Below are 14,168 nucleotides of genomic sequence, written 5' to 3'. Positions count from 1 at the left end.
TTCTTACATTTAATTTAAACTTATTGAATAGAATTAAATTTCCTTCGTCGATAGCGCATAAACCACAATAGAATAAATGCACTCTTTAAAATTCACTATATTTGTTTACCATAGCGACAATCTGGCCTTAGGATCTCTTAACAGCGTTACATTTCATTCATTTTTTAACTCAGAATGCACAAAATTTATATCATCTTAAAAATTATCTAATCGTTGCCACATGTTCTATTCAAATACTATAATAAATTTAAAACGATATATAAAAGAAATTAAGGAAACAACAACAACAACAAAGAAACAGTTTTTCACAGACGATTCAGTACTTCTCATTCAATTAAATAAGTTTTCACTTCGCGACAAGACAAAAATACATAAAAACTAAAAATATCTGTATTGAAAATTATGAAGCAAATCTTAAACACTTATTTCCTTGAATAAATTCCAGAATTAATTCGCAATAATAAAAGAAGGCGTTATCTTTGTTATTTCGAAGCTTGCGTTCTCTAGATTGGCAACAAAACTACTATTCTGCTGTTTCAAATGTAAACAAACATAACCGTCATGGCAAAAATAATTAAACTTAGCGGCACTTAAACAACTTTTAAATTGTTGATAATTCAAAAAATATTGTAAACAGATTTGCTAAAGGCATAGAAACCTTAACCGAAAGATAAAAACAACATAATTCAATGATTTTTAAAGCAAAACTTGCACAATTTACAAACATATAAGAATAAAGAAACTGCGATTACTGAGGCGAGTAACAGTGTGGATATGAATATAAATACATATATTTACATACATATATATACGTATATATACATACCATATTTATATACTTTTGGTGTCGCCGATTGCACCCAAAATACGAGGTGCACATCTACATGTTATAGTAATCCTATATACAAAATTTCAACGTTCTGAGGCTACTCGTTTGCGAGATACGTGCATACGTACGTACGCACAGACGCTACGAAAATTTCTCTTCAGAATAAATTTTAAATCAATTTTATAATTTTGGGGAGAAAATGAGACCTTTAATCTGTCCTTAAGTATGAATATCACGCAAAAATATCGTTAAATTGCATGCGATAGCGGTCAAAATGGTTATTTTCGTTGAAATATGATGTTTGAAGTTTTCGAGATTACAATGCTTCCTTCGTACAAGGAAGTAAAAAAGCCATTATAGTTAGAAGCTGGTTAAAAGTTATTGAAGATGCTACTGGTGATCTGTCGCAAAAGGAGTTTTTGGATTTTATTCTATAAATATTTCAACAAGTAGTGGATATTTATAAAACTACTGAACAAAAGTTACAGTGTAAGATTCTAGCAATTTTTGTTTCCACGAAAGATTTGTGTTCCGTATTTTAAAATATTATTTACAAAATATGTCCAAATTTTCAGTATAAGATGAATTTCATATTTTTATTTAACTTTTTATTTATTTTTCTGCATTTTTTGCAAAACCTCTTTGCATTTAATTTTCGTTTTATCAACTAACGAATGTAGCAAACTAATGTACCTCTTTTCCACTTCAGTACTTTTCTTTAACAGACTTCAAGAACCTTAAATAAATCAAATCTATTTTGAAATCAATAATCGCCGACGTTGATAGTAATTATCTCCAAGACGATCACTTTCAGAGAAAACTCAAATCGTCCGGGCATGGATGGTCATCTTAGGGAGTGTTATTTACCTACATTCTTTAAGAAGTTTTGCTAGAAATGCAGTTTCTGTATTAAACAAGAGATGTGAATTCAATCATTATAAATTAATAAAAATAAAAATGTATGTAATTTCAGTTTTTATTTTACCTGTCACAGATGTTTTGAAATAAAAATGTCTGCGTATTTAATTTTTGTTTTACCTTCAACAGATATTTTTCTCCTATGTATTAAAAGTGGAAATTATAAGAGAAGAATTTATTTTGTAGTTTCACAAATAATGTAATTTTCAGCATAAAATTTAGATTCGCGTATGACTTTAATGATAATAGTATTGCAAATGATTCAAATATTTATATTCTATAGCCAAAGAGCACTGAAATTATTTCTTTGAAGTGAGGAAATCTGTAACAATATTATTAGTGATTTTTTTATGGTTTTATTTAGAAACACACAAAAGGAAATTATGCCTGAACTTCATTGATTTGTTGAAATAAGCTACTCAGTGTTCCAAAATATGCACACTTGCCCATGATATAAGCCCATTATTTTAAGAAGCTGATTCAAATTAGTAAAAACGCCGCAAATTAACAGAAATTAAGTATATTTTGATTTACTGCTTATACTAATTGACGAAGTTAATTACAAATGCCCGAGTACATTTTTGTGTTATAAAACATTTTAGTTAAACGTTTTGCGGTTTAATAGTAAACATATGAAAAACTTTAATTTAATTGTTAGAAGAAATAATCAAATAACTGCTGACTACAGTTTGTTGAAGCTTAACCAAAGCGCATTATTGCATTTCGATGGAATGAAAATTGAACTAAGCTTAAGAATCTGCAACCAGGGATGTATTTTAGCTTGTTTCTGCTAATTTCTTCATTGAAATTTTTAATTTGTTTTCTTGTATTTAATAACATTCCATTACACGGTTAAAGGCGTCAATCTATTAAAGATTTAAAAAAACTATTTAGTACTGAGTTTTGCTGATTAGTTAACACTCACGGATTTCAAGCCTATTATATTTCAATATTATTAATATTTAATGCACCATGACAGACATCATAATTATGAGATCGAATAATTCGCATGCATATTTTAACGTCCATTAAATAGATCAAAGTTTTACAGCCACTCCTATCATAGTAACTTTAACATCGATTATTCCAGCGATATCAGAATTTTTGACACATCATAGATAAACGTAATTTGCTGCAGAGCACTAGATATTTATTCCCGGAAGTATGAATTGTATCTCGTATATCTCTAAATAACTTGAATGAATACCCTACAAATTCCCTTTTGCAGCTCCAAATACAGTAATACTCATATATTAAGTCTGATTTTTTTATAATCCCAGCTGTTTTTTAAATTAAATAAAAAATAACATTAGGTATGCTTTTAATGCTATTTAATTTCCCCAGGAAATGTTTAAAAATCTACAAGTGTGCTTTACTCTACGTCTAATTGAGTTATTTTAATCACTTGTGCATAACTTTCATTACTTTTTAACAAATTAATTTAAAATTTAATTTTTTTCCAAATTTAAATTTCATTTCTTTTCCATACAAAATTTCATCAAGTACCCAAGTCCCACAGTGTTTTGCTTTATGATGTACTAATGTTTTTGTATAAATAAATAGTAAAGCAAACTGCCAGATAAGGACTTGTAAATACTTTTCAGCTTTTTTTACCACTGCTATAGAAATCAGAAGGATTGAAAAAAATTAATTTAGTTAACTATCAAATAAATGCCTGATTTATCAAATAGCATATTTTTTAAAGTAAAATTTCCACAGAATGACATTAAATCCCTCCCAAAAAATAAAGGCAACTAGCTGTCGAAAATATCACAACTAAAAAATTACTCTAATCTTGCTAATATAATTCGAGCTCCGATTACCTACTATATGCATATAGAAAAATATATAAAATAAAAAAGAGCTGTTAAATTAAAAACTGACAAATATTTTCAAAGGAACATAAAAAATGCTCTGAAACTTAACGGCCAAGTGAAGAAAAATAAAAATGAAATGAAATCTTAAAAAATCAGTTGAAATGATATAGGAATATTCAAACCAATAGGAGTACAGCAACGAAAGTAAATTCTTCGGTTATATTCTTATCACAGGAACAAGAAAAGGAAAGAAAATTAAGCAGAAGGATTTAGATAAACTATTATAATCATCTTATGATCAACTCAGATAATAGCATTGTTTCAACTAATATTAAAAATATTTTCTTTTGTATTTTTATACTTAAAATTATTCTTCAGCTGATATAAAGGAGATAATTAAGAATATTAAAAATTTTATATTCTAAAAACATTAAATGACGTTTTAAAGGGTAACATCACCTGAGAATTCCATTTGAAATTTTCATGATTAAACTGTTAGGATACTTAGGGCTATTTTTAATTACAAAGCCAGGCAGTTTAATTTTATGAAAAAAAGAGTAAGGATCTTATTATATTTTGATAATAATAAGATCTCTCCGTCTTAAGTTGAAGCTAGTAAACCTTTGCTTTTTTAATTTCTAAGAAAGATGTTAAATACAATATACAATGTTTGTGGCAGGGCTCTATTTGCCTTTCATATAAATGATTCTAATCATAATATTTAGCTTTCTAAGTACGGGAAAATTTTCTGTTATAATTACATAGTTTTAAAATCTAAATGTAGGTGATGGAACTGATGCGCATAATATCTCATCTCAATAATTTATAATTAAGTGAAAGGATAATCATTTATTGTTTACTTTTCAAGCTATAATATCCTTGTAAAATTCATGAAAAATACAGAAGGTGACTTTCCTTTAAACATAGAATAAAATTCCACGCAAATCATGAGTTTGAGCATTTTGTCTGCTCAGCATCGACATGAAATAAAACCAAGAAATTGTTTCCTTCAATCGAAATAACTTATTTTATCGTAATAAGAAAAATAATGCTTAGTAATTAGAATGGCTAATTAGTAATTTTGATAGTAAATTATGCTACTTAAAACGTCACATAAGTTTAAAATATTTAAATTATTCGACTACTTTAAATTAATTAATAAATAATAAATTCTGCATTCAAATATTTATGAATGTAGATTAATTTCTTGTTTGTATATTCAACGTTTTAAAGCAAAAGAATTTAAGTATTATTATAATCTCATCATTTCTTTAAAATTATTTTTTTTGTTTATTATCCGATGAACAAATGAAAATGCATTTTTATACTTTTAAAATCTTTATTGCTATTTTACATTTACAATTTGGCTTTTACGAAATTATGTATAATTGAATAAATAATTACATTTTTACTTATCATAAATAATAGAATCATTTCCTTATAATATATTTTGAAACGTGCATCAAAATATTTTATGAAATTTAATTTTAAAACTCATCAAATTCTTTCATTATATAAGATTGCTAATAAATTAGTATCTCTACACTTACCTCATTTCAGACAGCACAATCAAGCAATATCCCCTCCTTTAAAAAAGAAAATCGCACGTACACAGTATCACAGATGGGATATCACATAGCACTTCAACACATTCACATACCACATAATAAGCACGAGTATTGATTTCATTTTTTTCAAGTTTGGGTACTGATGTCGCTACAGGTGCTTCACATCATCGACAGACGAATTTTTATCCGCAAGCTCGTCTGCGCGCGGACCGCCGAGACCCAGAGAACGTTCCGGAGTTCCAGCGCACCCCTTCGAAGCACATGCTCTTCTGAACGCTACCGTGGTGAGTGGCGTGCACACGTCGTCATGACGACTATAGAGCTGACGTCAAAAGGGGCGCCATGGGCTATTTTTTATTTATTTATTTATTTTTACTGTGCCTGTAACGGCGGGGCCCCCTTGCATTCGAACGGCGCCTCCGGGGCGAGGGTTCCGGAAAAGGGGGCGTGTCTCGGTTCATGGAATATAATTTTTAGGTTTAAAACTATCACAAGGTAACAAACAGCATTATTTAAAAATAAAAGCATATTCAGTTTAATTTTTATTCGACACATGCGAAATATCTGAGATCCATTTAATTCCCTTGCCCTGTTTCTTCTGCATCAATTATCAAAATATTTCACATGAAAGAAAGAACTACTTTATAGTGACTTTTCTATATTTTCAATCAGAACATTTCAATATAAATAAAGAAATATTTTGCACTGACTTTCTATATTTCCCGTCAAACAGTTCAGTTGTAATGAAGAAATATTTTACAGCGAAACGATCAGCCGTGTTCAGGTGAGTCTTTAAGAAATAGTTACGAATTTAGTTTCGAAAATAATGGCATTTTACTAAGAGATGCCCGGACAACATAATTTACATAAAAGGTTGCAAATTAAAAAATTCGAATATAAATTACTCAATTAAATCAAAGTAATTTTTATTGGTAAAGAATGAAAGAAATTTTAGTGCATAAGAATTTTCAAAATATCTGGATTCTGCAGCTAGAATGGTATTACTATCTTGATGCTTACTCTCAGTAAATACAGTAGTAAGTCAGAATTTATATCTTATCTTACGCGAGTAATTGCTTAGATTAGCTGTTCAAGTGAGTTATGCACATCCCTATAAATAATGTCTTTAATATAGCCATTTACTACACAGCCACAAGGTTTAAAGAGATCATTTAATACCATTTCACAGTGAACGATTTTTATTTTAACTCTGTTGTCTAACAAATGCTAGTTCCAGCTAAAAGAAAACGTCTTCGATCGTGTTACAAAATGTAAAGTTTAACTATACAATTCTTGTTCCTCATTTGTGGAACAAGATTTCTATCCACTAAAGCTATTTTCTGTGAATATTTAACAAGTTACCCATTTAGTAGATATTGTGCATCACAACGTTTTCTGGATTCATTATTTGGTTAGAAGCAAGCCTCGATGTTTAATTATTAGTATATATTATAGAATTTTAAGTGCACGATAGGAGATGATGACGAGGCAAGAGTTGGTGAGATATTTGAGCAAGATGTGGACTTTTAATTTCATTTTCATTTGAACCATATTACAGCATAATAATTTACCAATCATACTGAATTAGCACCAAAGGTGAAGCGACCGTTCATTTCAATTTTTCCAGTTGAGAGGATACATATTTAACATATCAAAATAAGTGTTAAAAGAAGGAAATAGTATTACTGTGATAGATTAAGAGATGGTGAAGTTGCTTTATTTCTCAACAGAAGGTATAGTACCGTTTTATTACTATTGTTTAATATACACTTTTGTTTTAATACTACTGTATAAATTTTTTGACCACTTTAATATCAAGTCATTTATATAACGTTTATATAATAACCCTTAATTCTGCAGTGATGCATATTAGAAAGATCTGGCACAAGCATTTTACTATTTCTAGGATAAAAACAGGAGATAAAAGGAACACGGAGATGTAATAAAAAATTAAAAGTAAATTTTATCATCGTTTAAATGGCGAGGTCTAGCATGGCCGCTTTTTCTTTACATCTGAAATTCTTAGTATAATTAGTGAATTAAGTTACTTGATGCACCATCTTCAGTGCCTTCTTGCCCAGGGGGACTAGAATTTAACTTTCAGTTATGGTGCACGGAAAATGTTATCTTCCTGCAAGTCTTCTGAATATCTTTTTTTGGCGTAGAAACTCTTAAATGTAATTTTAAAAGAAATTTTTACTGTTTTTCTGTATTTTACAATTTTTAATGCAGATGTTTTAAGTTTTTATATTTTTTTGTTTTGCTACGAAGTCAGAACTGAATTCATTGAATGAGAAATATATCTCGAATGAAATTCGAAGAGATAAATTTAAATGAAGTGCAGCAAAAAAGGTATAATTTAATAGACCGGGAAATCATGTAGTGTCAACTTCAGATTTTTTTGTTCTGCGAAAGTTTGTATTTATTTTTCATCCTAAATTTACGTCAGTTAAATAACAAATGAAATGCATATTATGTATTGCGTGAATATCATTTCAAAGAAAACATTTTTCTACATGATGCCTAATATCGTAATGATACAATCAAGGCAGGCGATAAGCATAGTGTTGCTCTGAGCAATCAATATAAATTCTTCTTCCTGACATCTGCCTAAATTCTAAAAATGTTCCCGCCCCTCAATTCTGCTCTCCAATAACTCTCGCTAAATTTTGCAGCATTTTATTTCTCTAAATTCTGAACATTTTGCCTGCCCGGAAAATCGGCAGCCAAAATGCAAAAATTTTTAGAATTTTCTAAATTTCGGTCAATGTTTCAAACATTAATTTTTTCATAGATTATTGTCCTTTCATATGTCTTATTAACTTACGAAGTGTTTACAAGAATAGGCATCATTAGATTTTATTCATATATTTTTTTATGTCTTTTGTTCCGAGAAGCGATCTTTTGCCTATTAGAAAAAGAAATTTAAAATTCTGAAAGTAATGGTATAGCGCTGCATTGCTATATATTGTTAATTTTAACTTTTAACTACATGTCTACAGTGATTCAGTAGCTAATTTTCTATCTATATATTTCTATATGAACAGAATAATACGCGCAATTTTATAAATATTGAGCTTTTAGACTAAAGGATTTTTATTTTCTGAACACCCATTTTGAACGCAAGAACCTCGAAATAGACAAGAATACAAAACAACCTATGACCTGCAAGTCGCGAAGTGACACATTTCATGTGGCACACCTGAGTTCTGAAAATAAGGCATAAACTTTGAAACCAAATTATAAAACAAATATAAAACGCTAACTTGACGAATACATAAAAATATAAACCGAAAGTAAATGATAACAACAGCATTTTTAACATGATAAAAATGACGTTGTTAACATAATGACATTAACATTTACGAAGTTGCAGTAATGAATATGAACTTTATAATGTATTTCTCCTGCGTTCTTAGCATGCTTTCATGGTGTAATTGTCAGCACACTCGACGTGTATTTGAGAGGTCCGAGGTTCGAGTCCCGGCGAGAGCATTGCCTGTTTTTCAAACTCTCCTACTTCGAAATAACCTAATGTCTCTACAACGTTTAAAAATTATTACATAATTTCAAGGAGAAATCGATAAATCTGGACTCGCCAATTCGTTACCTAATTCTAAAAAATTCACTTCGTCCACATTCGGTTTAACTTAAGAATGCGAAAAAATATTTCAGCACATAAAATTTATTTTATGTGCAGTTTAACTAAATTCGGATGTTTATATTCGTCTTAAGACGATTAACTACAATCCAGACTTGACTAAACTGATGTCAAGAATTCTGTATCAAGGAAGCCATTGATATCGCAGAATAAAAAAAAAAAAAAAGTTTAGTTATGTTTGTTTTTATAATAATTAAAATTGTAATTTTAATTTTTATGTTTAAAGTTTAGAGCGCATTGTAATTATTTTCTTATTACGTTTTATTTTATTATTCACCACATACTTCTAAAGACTTCTAAATTGAAAATACTACTGACCCGAAACGTCTTCTTAATACACATATTTTGCTGATTCTGAGCTTCAAACAAAAAAGGTTGCCGAAGCCTGCTCTAAACAATGTATGACACTCACAAGTGCCACATATCTATAGCTGGCAGCAATGCACATATCCCTTGATTTTTTGTATTACAAATTTATACCATCAGCATTATTATTGCATGTTTGTTGTAAGAAACATGTTTACTTTTTCGCAGCAATATTTTTCTGATCAAAATGCTTTACAAAATGATCAAAATGCTATGTCTAATCTAATCTAATCTAATCTAACTTTGCCGTTTTTATGTATGGAATATCTAATACTGTGCTTTTTGTATAAGGAAAAGTAAGTTTCATAATATTTAAGAATAAATTTTAACCAGTTTTATTTAGAATTGTAAATTTGTAATGAATGTTATGCCCTTTTACCCCAAGAAAACGTTAAGTTATACAATTATAGCTGCTCAATATGCAGCCAGAAATTTTAAATACATTGTTAAAATTATTCTAATTATATGTTTGTATTATTTTGCTATCATATTTTATTATCTTTCCAAGATACGTCTATTTATTACAGATTTGCTCTGCTATCGATTTTACTGTATTACCTGAACTATAAATGGTCATACGTGTAAAGTCGATATTATTAAGCTGGTTGATATACATAGATTCATCAAATATCGATTTCATCCTAGCAGCTGAACTATAAGTGGCCATACGTATAAAACGGTTCTGAATAGCTAGAAATGCTTTTTTATAGTTTTAAAAGCCTGCATGTAAGTTGTTCTCATATATATGAGTTTTAATTAAGAACATGTTTTACAAGAATAAGAATAGAATTAATTTAAATACCGTACCTTGAGAGAAAATTGACATTTATGTTTTTCTTTCACATGAAAATTACGGAATAAAAGATAAATTAGCATTACAAACACTTAACCGCGCATATAAATCTGAAAGCAGTTTCAAAGGCCATTTTAAGGGGTAAAACGTTCTAATATTGGGACTAATATAATAGTAAATTTGGCTTGTAACACTGACGTTTAACACGGCCTTTTTCCATAAACTGAACATAAGTTCGAATATATGATATATTGGATCATAAAGGGGACTCATATATGATGAATATGTGGAATGAAACACCTCTTATAGAGAAAAAATAATGCCTAGGTATGTAGGTTGTGACAATTGAGTTTTAGTTTAACTAACAAGTTATTTTAGTTTGCATCTGTACTGTCCTTTCTTATTTTAATCACTTAATTCGTTCTTTCCAAAACGTTATGTATATTTTAAGCAAGCGTTGGTGTATCAAAGAAACTTATTTGAAACCGTAGCGGCAAGCAATGAAAGAAAGTAAGCTCGGAATCAGCAGGTTTGAGAACTGCTGATGGTAATCTGATGACAACCTGTGTCAGGTCACGTGAAGGTAATTTATTGGTCCAAAGTATCTGTAAAATCTAAAGACTATTCTAAAATTAAACAGATATAATTTTTAAGATTTTTTATTTTATTTAGATATAAGGTATTTTCTGCCCACCTTCCGCTGGCCTGCGTGGTGTTATTAGAAACATACTTGAGGCGTATTCAAGAAGTCCACGGTTCGAGCCTAGCGAGGACATCGAACATTTTTCACGTATTCTGCTTCAAAAAAATACCTAGTGTCTCTACATGGTTTCTAAAATATTTTTATTACGTTCTAAGGAATGATAGGGTAACATTATCCCATCGCAAACACTCAAGAATATTTCATGAAATAAGACAGCAGTACATGTAGTTGTTATTCAGTAACTGTTATATTACGACATTCAACTGCTAAGAAACACGAATTTCTTGAATTCTACTCTAGTGACGAAATGTGTGAGAACTTGAATTAAATTTATGAATTTATAAATTTTTTCGCTATTTCCCTGCACGGATGTATTAATAAAAATTGTCAACAATATTAAGAACCCAATGACAGTTAAGTAATATTCAGAGGAAGATATTACTCAACGACATGCGAATGCATAGAATGCCACAAAAACGTGAATAGATTTCTCATGCGAGAAGGAATAGCGCAGTGAATATTCGCTATGTCATGTCAATAAAACTTTAACAACAATGAGACTAGAGTATAAATAGCTGAGAAACAATCTTATGCCATAACAATCTACCAAGAATACTTCTGCCTCTTTCATATTACTGCAATATATACCTTCCAGTATTATCAGGGTCTCTCAAGAACTAAGCTTGTACTATTTCTGTTCAGTTTCTGCTAGTATTATTTCTATTTGTTCCGATTAAACCCGAAATATATCGACAATGGCGTCTATTTTAGCATTATTATTTGTTTCATTTTTAATCGACACAAAGGATTATACAGGGTTAGTTTGAAACAAGTAGACACTTTCGGAATATTTTCTTTTTCTAGTTCTCTTGTAAACTTTCTATTTCTTCTTTTTCCATTTCTAAATAGACACTTAGTGCCTATTTCTTCTTTTTCTTTCGTAAATGTTTGAACGTCTCTATTTCTTTGAAATAGACACTTGCAAAGTTTTACAATAATAAGACCTTTGATAGCACACCTGAGATACATCATGGCTAGAAGAATATTGTTGAGTAGCTACTACACCAATGTTCTGTTTCTTTACTTTGCGGTAAAAATCATGGGCACCAATGCAGTGTTACTACTTCCTCTTAGGAAGGAAACTAATGCAGAAACAGACAGGTGAAACCGTAACTAACTAAATATCAACTGAGAAACTAAACTCTTAAGAGTTTGCTAATTACCACACTTTTAGTGATCGTATAAATGAATTTTTAATGCATTGCGTTGTGAAAATGATCCGTGAGAGGATCGAGTAAACAACATGTAAAATCAATATATATATATATAAGAAAAACACATAACAGATATAAAGAAACATACTGTAATATGTTTCCACGATTAAATACCAGTTTATTAAAATTCCTCACAATTAAAATTAAATCTTATCCTAATCAGAGAGTCAAATTTCTTATTCAGGTTACCGATTCAATTTACTTATTTTAGACACAGGTGAATTTTTCAATTTGTTATTTTCTTGTGTTACATTTAAATTCATGATTTGCAAATCTATTACATGACTCTTTTAAGAGGTTAAAAAAACATATTATTTGCAATTCACATCTGTTCTAAGGAAGATTACACAAACAACTTAAATTATTACATCCTAATTCATATAAAGACCTTAAGTTTTGTCTCGGTCAATTAAGAAGGGGAAAAGGAAGCAATTCAGTTTCAGTAGACTGAATTTAAGATTCAATTTTAGGTAAAGTTTCAATTTCCAAAAGTTCTAAGGAAAATTTATAACAAAGCACTTATCTGTGTTTTTGACGACTTGAAACGCACCCGGAAAGGTATTGGGCTGGTCTTGCATTCTGGGAAAAAATTCAAAGGATTATAAGTCCCACCATAATTCCTGGAAAACTTCATTCCGTAAGGGGAACACAGGCGTCTAAGGAATCTCACGCTTTTCGGTGCCACTGGGGCAATTCCGGATAACCCCGACTCCATTCGTTTTCGGCAACACAATCCGCTCGCACAGCCATGCAGAAAACAAGCCCTCGAACCAGCACCCGAGCAGAATCTTCAAGCTCGCAGTCAGGATGTCGAGTATAAAATCTCACTTTGGCCGGGGTGGTACTTGGCCAATAATTTTGGAAATTAATACTCGATGGATAATTTTTCTTTTTTTCTTTTCGACAGCAAGGCGACGGCCGGATAGTGTCCGCCGTGATCCGCCTTAATCACCACCTATTCATCCACAGAAACTTAACAAATCCTTCAACCTTGGAAGTCCGGCAAAATGTCTTAATCCTGAAAGTCTTAAATCCTTCAACAAAACTAGTTCAAAGTCGGGCAAAAGTAACGTCCAAAAGTCTTTAAATCTCTCAGCAGAACTCGTACACTTATCAATTTCGCCTCTTAGCCAAAACGCGGCCGGGGAGCATATTTGCCGCTCCCCGCCGGGAAACATCTCTCTTCGGAAATTATATCTTTTCTATCGCTTGCTTGAAAGCGGTTTTCAAGAGTAACGTCCAAAAGTACGTTCAGCAAGCCAGTAAGTGATTCAAACTCGAATTTTCTTCGTCTCCTTCACCTACGCGGGCTCCCACTATGGCTTCAATTATCGCCCCCTTAATTTTGGCAAAATTTGCGTTTTCAACCCCTGAATGCGGAAATAAGGGTGATCGCGCATGCGCGCCCTTCTTCACTTAGCCGACAACCGGACCCTCAATCGCCAAAACCTGAATGACTTACATCGAAAGTTAAGTGACAACCTCTGACCCTTCTGTCCCGTACTTCCTGTCCTAAGGTCAACTGCACAATGAAATTTCTTCTAGAACATTCTAAAGGACAATGCGCGCGAAATCATGACTTAGCAAAATTGCCTCCCTTTCCCTGCTTCTTTTCACAATGAAGCAAAGCTTGTACAAAAATTGCAAATAAAAGAAAAATAAATAATATTCTTTTAAACTAAATAATATTCCCAGAAGCATCTGTTTTTCCCCAAAATTAAAGCATTAAAATAAATAATTCAGAATCAAATAAAATTAAGATTTCCTTAAATCAGAAAATCATTCACCTAGTTTTTATAACGCGATCAGGCAAACTCTCTACACAACAATATATACTGAAATTTACATGGTTAAGTTATAAATACTCTATATACAACAGATATGATAGTTATCGATGCGATAGTCATGTCCTTCCATAGCAAGTCTCAGCACGCATATGTCATATTAGTAACAGCTCTTGTCATACATCGTTTGAGAATCTTCCAAACTTGTATGAAAGATACGCACTAATCTCTTCTTAATTATTCCACAAGAAGTAGTCACAAAGTGTTAAATCTGGACTTCTTGGTGGCCACATGTCAGAGCCATATTTTAGATTGTTGAAAAGCCATTCCAAAGCTGAGGCTTTTTTTCGTCCATGTCTTATTCTAAAATGTCACTGTTCACAATAAAAAAAAATATTCCTGCATTATCAAACAAACAAAACCGTTTTCTACTTGATTAAGAGCCATTTGGTCGA

General features: G+C 30.8%; 1 protein-coding gene across 1 annotated transcript in view; it reads right to left on the bottom strand.

Moving 5' to 3' along the window:
• Positions 1 to 5,388, bottom strand: part of LOC118189110 (uncharacterized) — a 497,793-nt gene extending 492,405 nt beyond the window's left edge. Inside the window, exon 1 of the mRNA XM_085816899.1 lies at positions 5,115 to 5,388. The gene's annotated coding sequence lies outside the window, so the exon portion shown is untranslated. The remainder of the gene's footprint in view (positions 1 to 5,114) is intronic.
• Positions 5,389 to 14,168: the final 8,780 nt, after the last annotated feature.

Source organism: Stegodyphus dumicola, chromosome 5, assembly GCF_044657685.1.
Source record: "Stegodyphus dumicola isolate Sdum_Otavi_A_Nest chromosome 5, ASM4465768v1".
Lineage (NCBI taxonomy): Eukaryota > Metazoa > Arthropoda > Arachnida > Araneae > Eresidae > Stegodyphus > Stegodyphus dumicola.
Note: the sequence above shows the minus strand (reverse complement) of the source record. Positions and strands in the feature narration are given on the sequence as shown.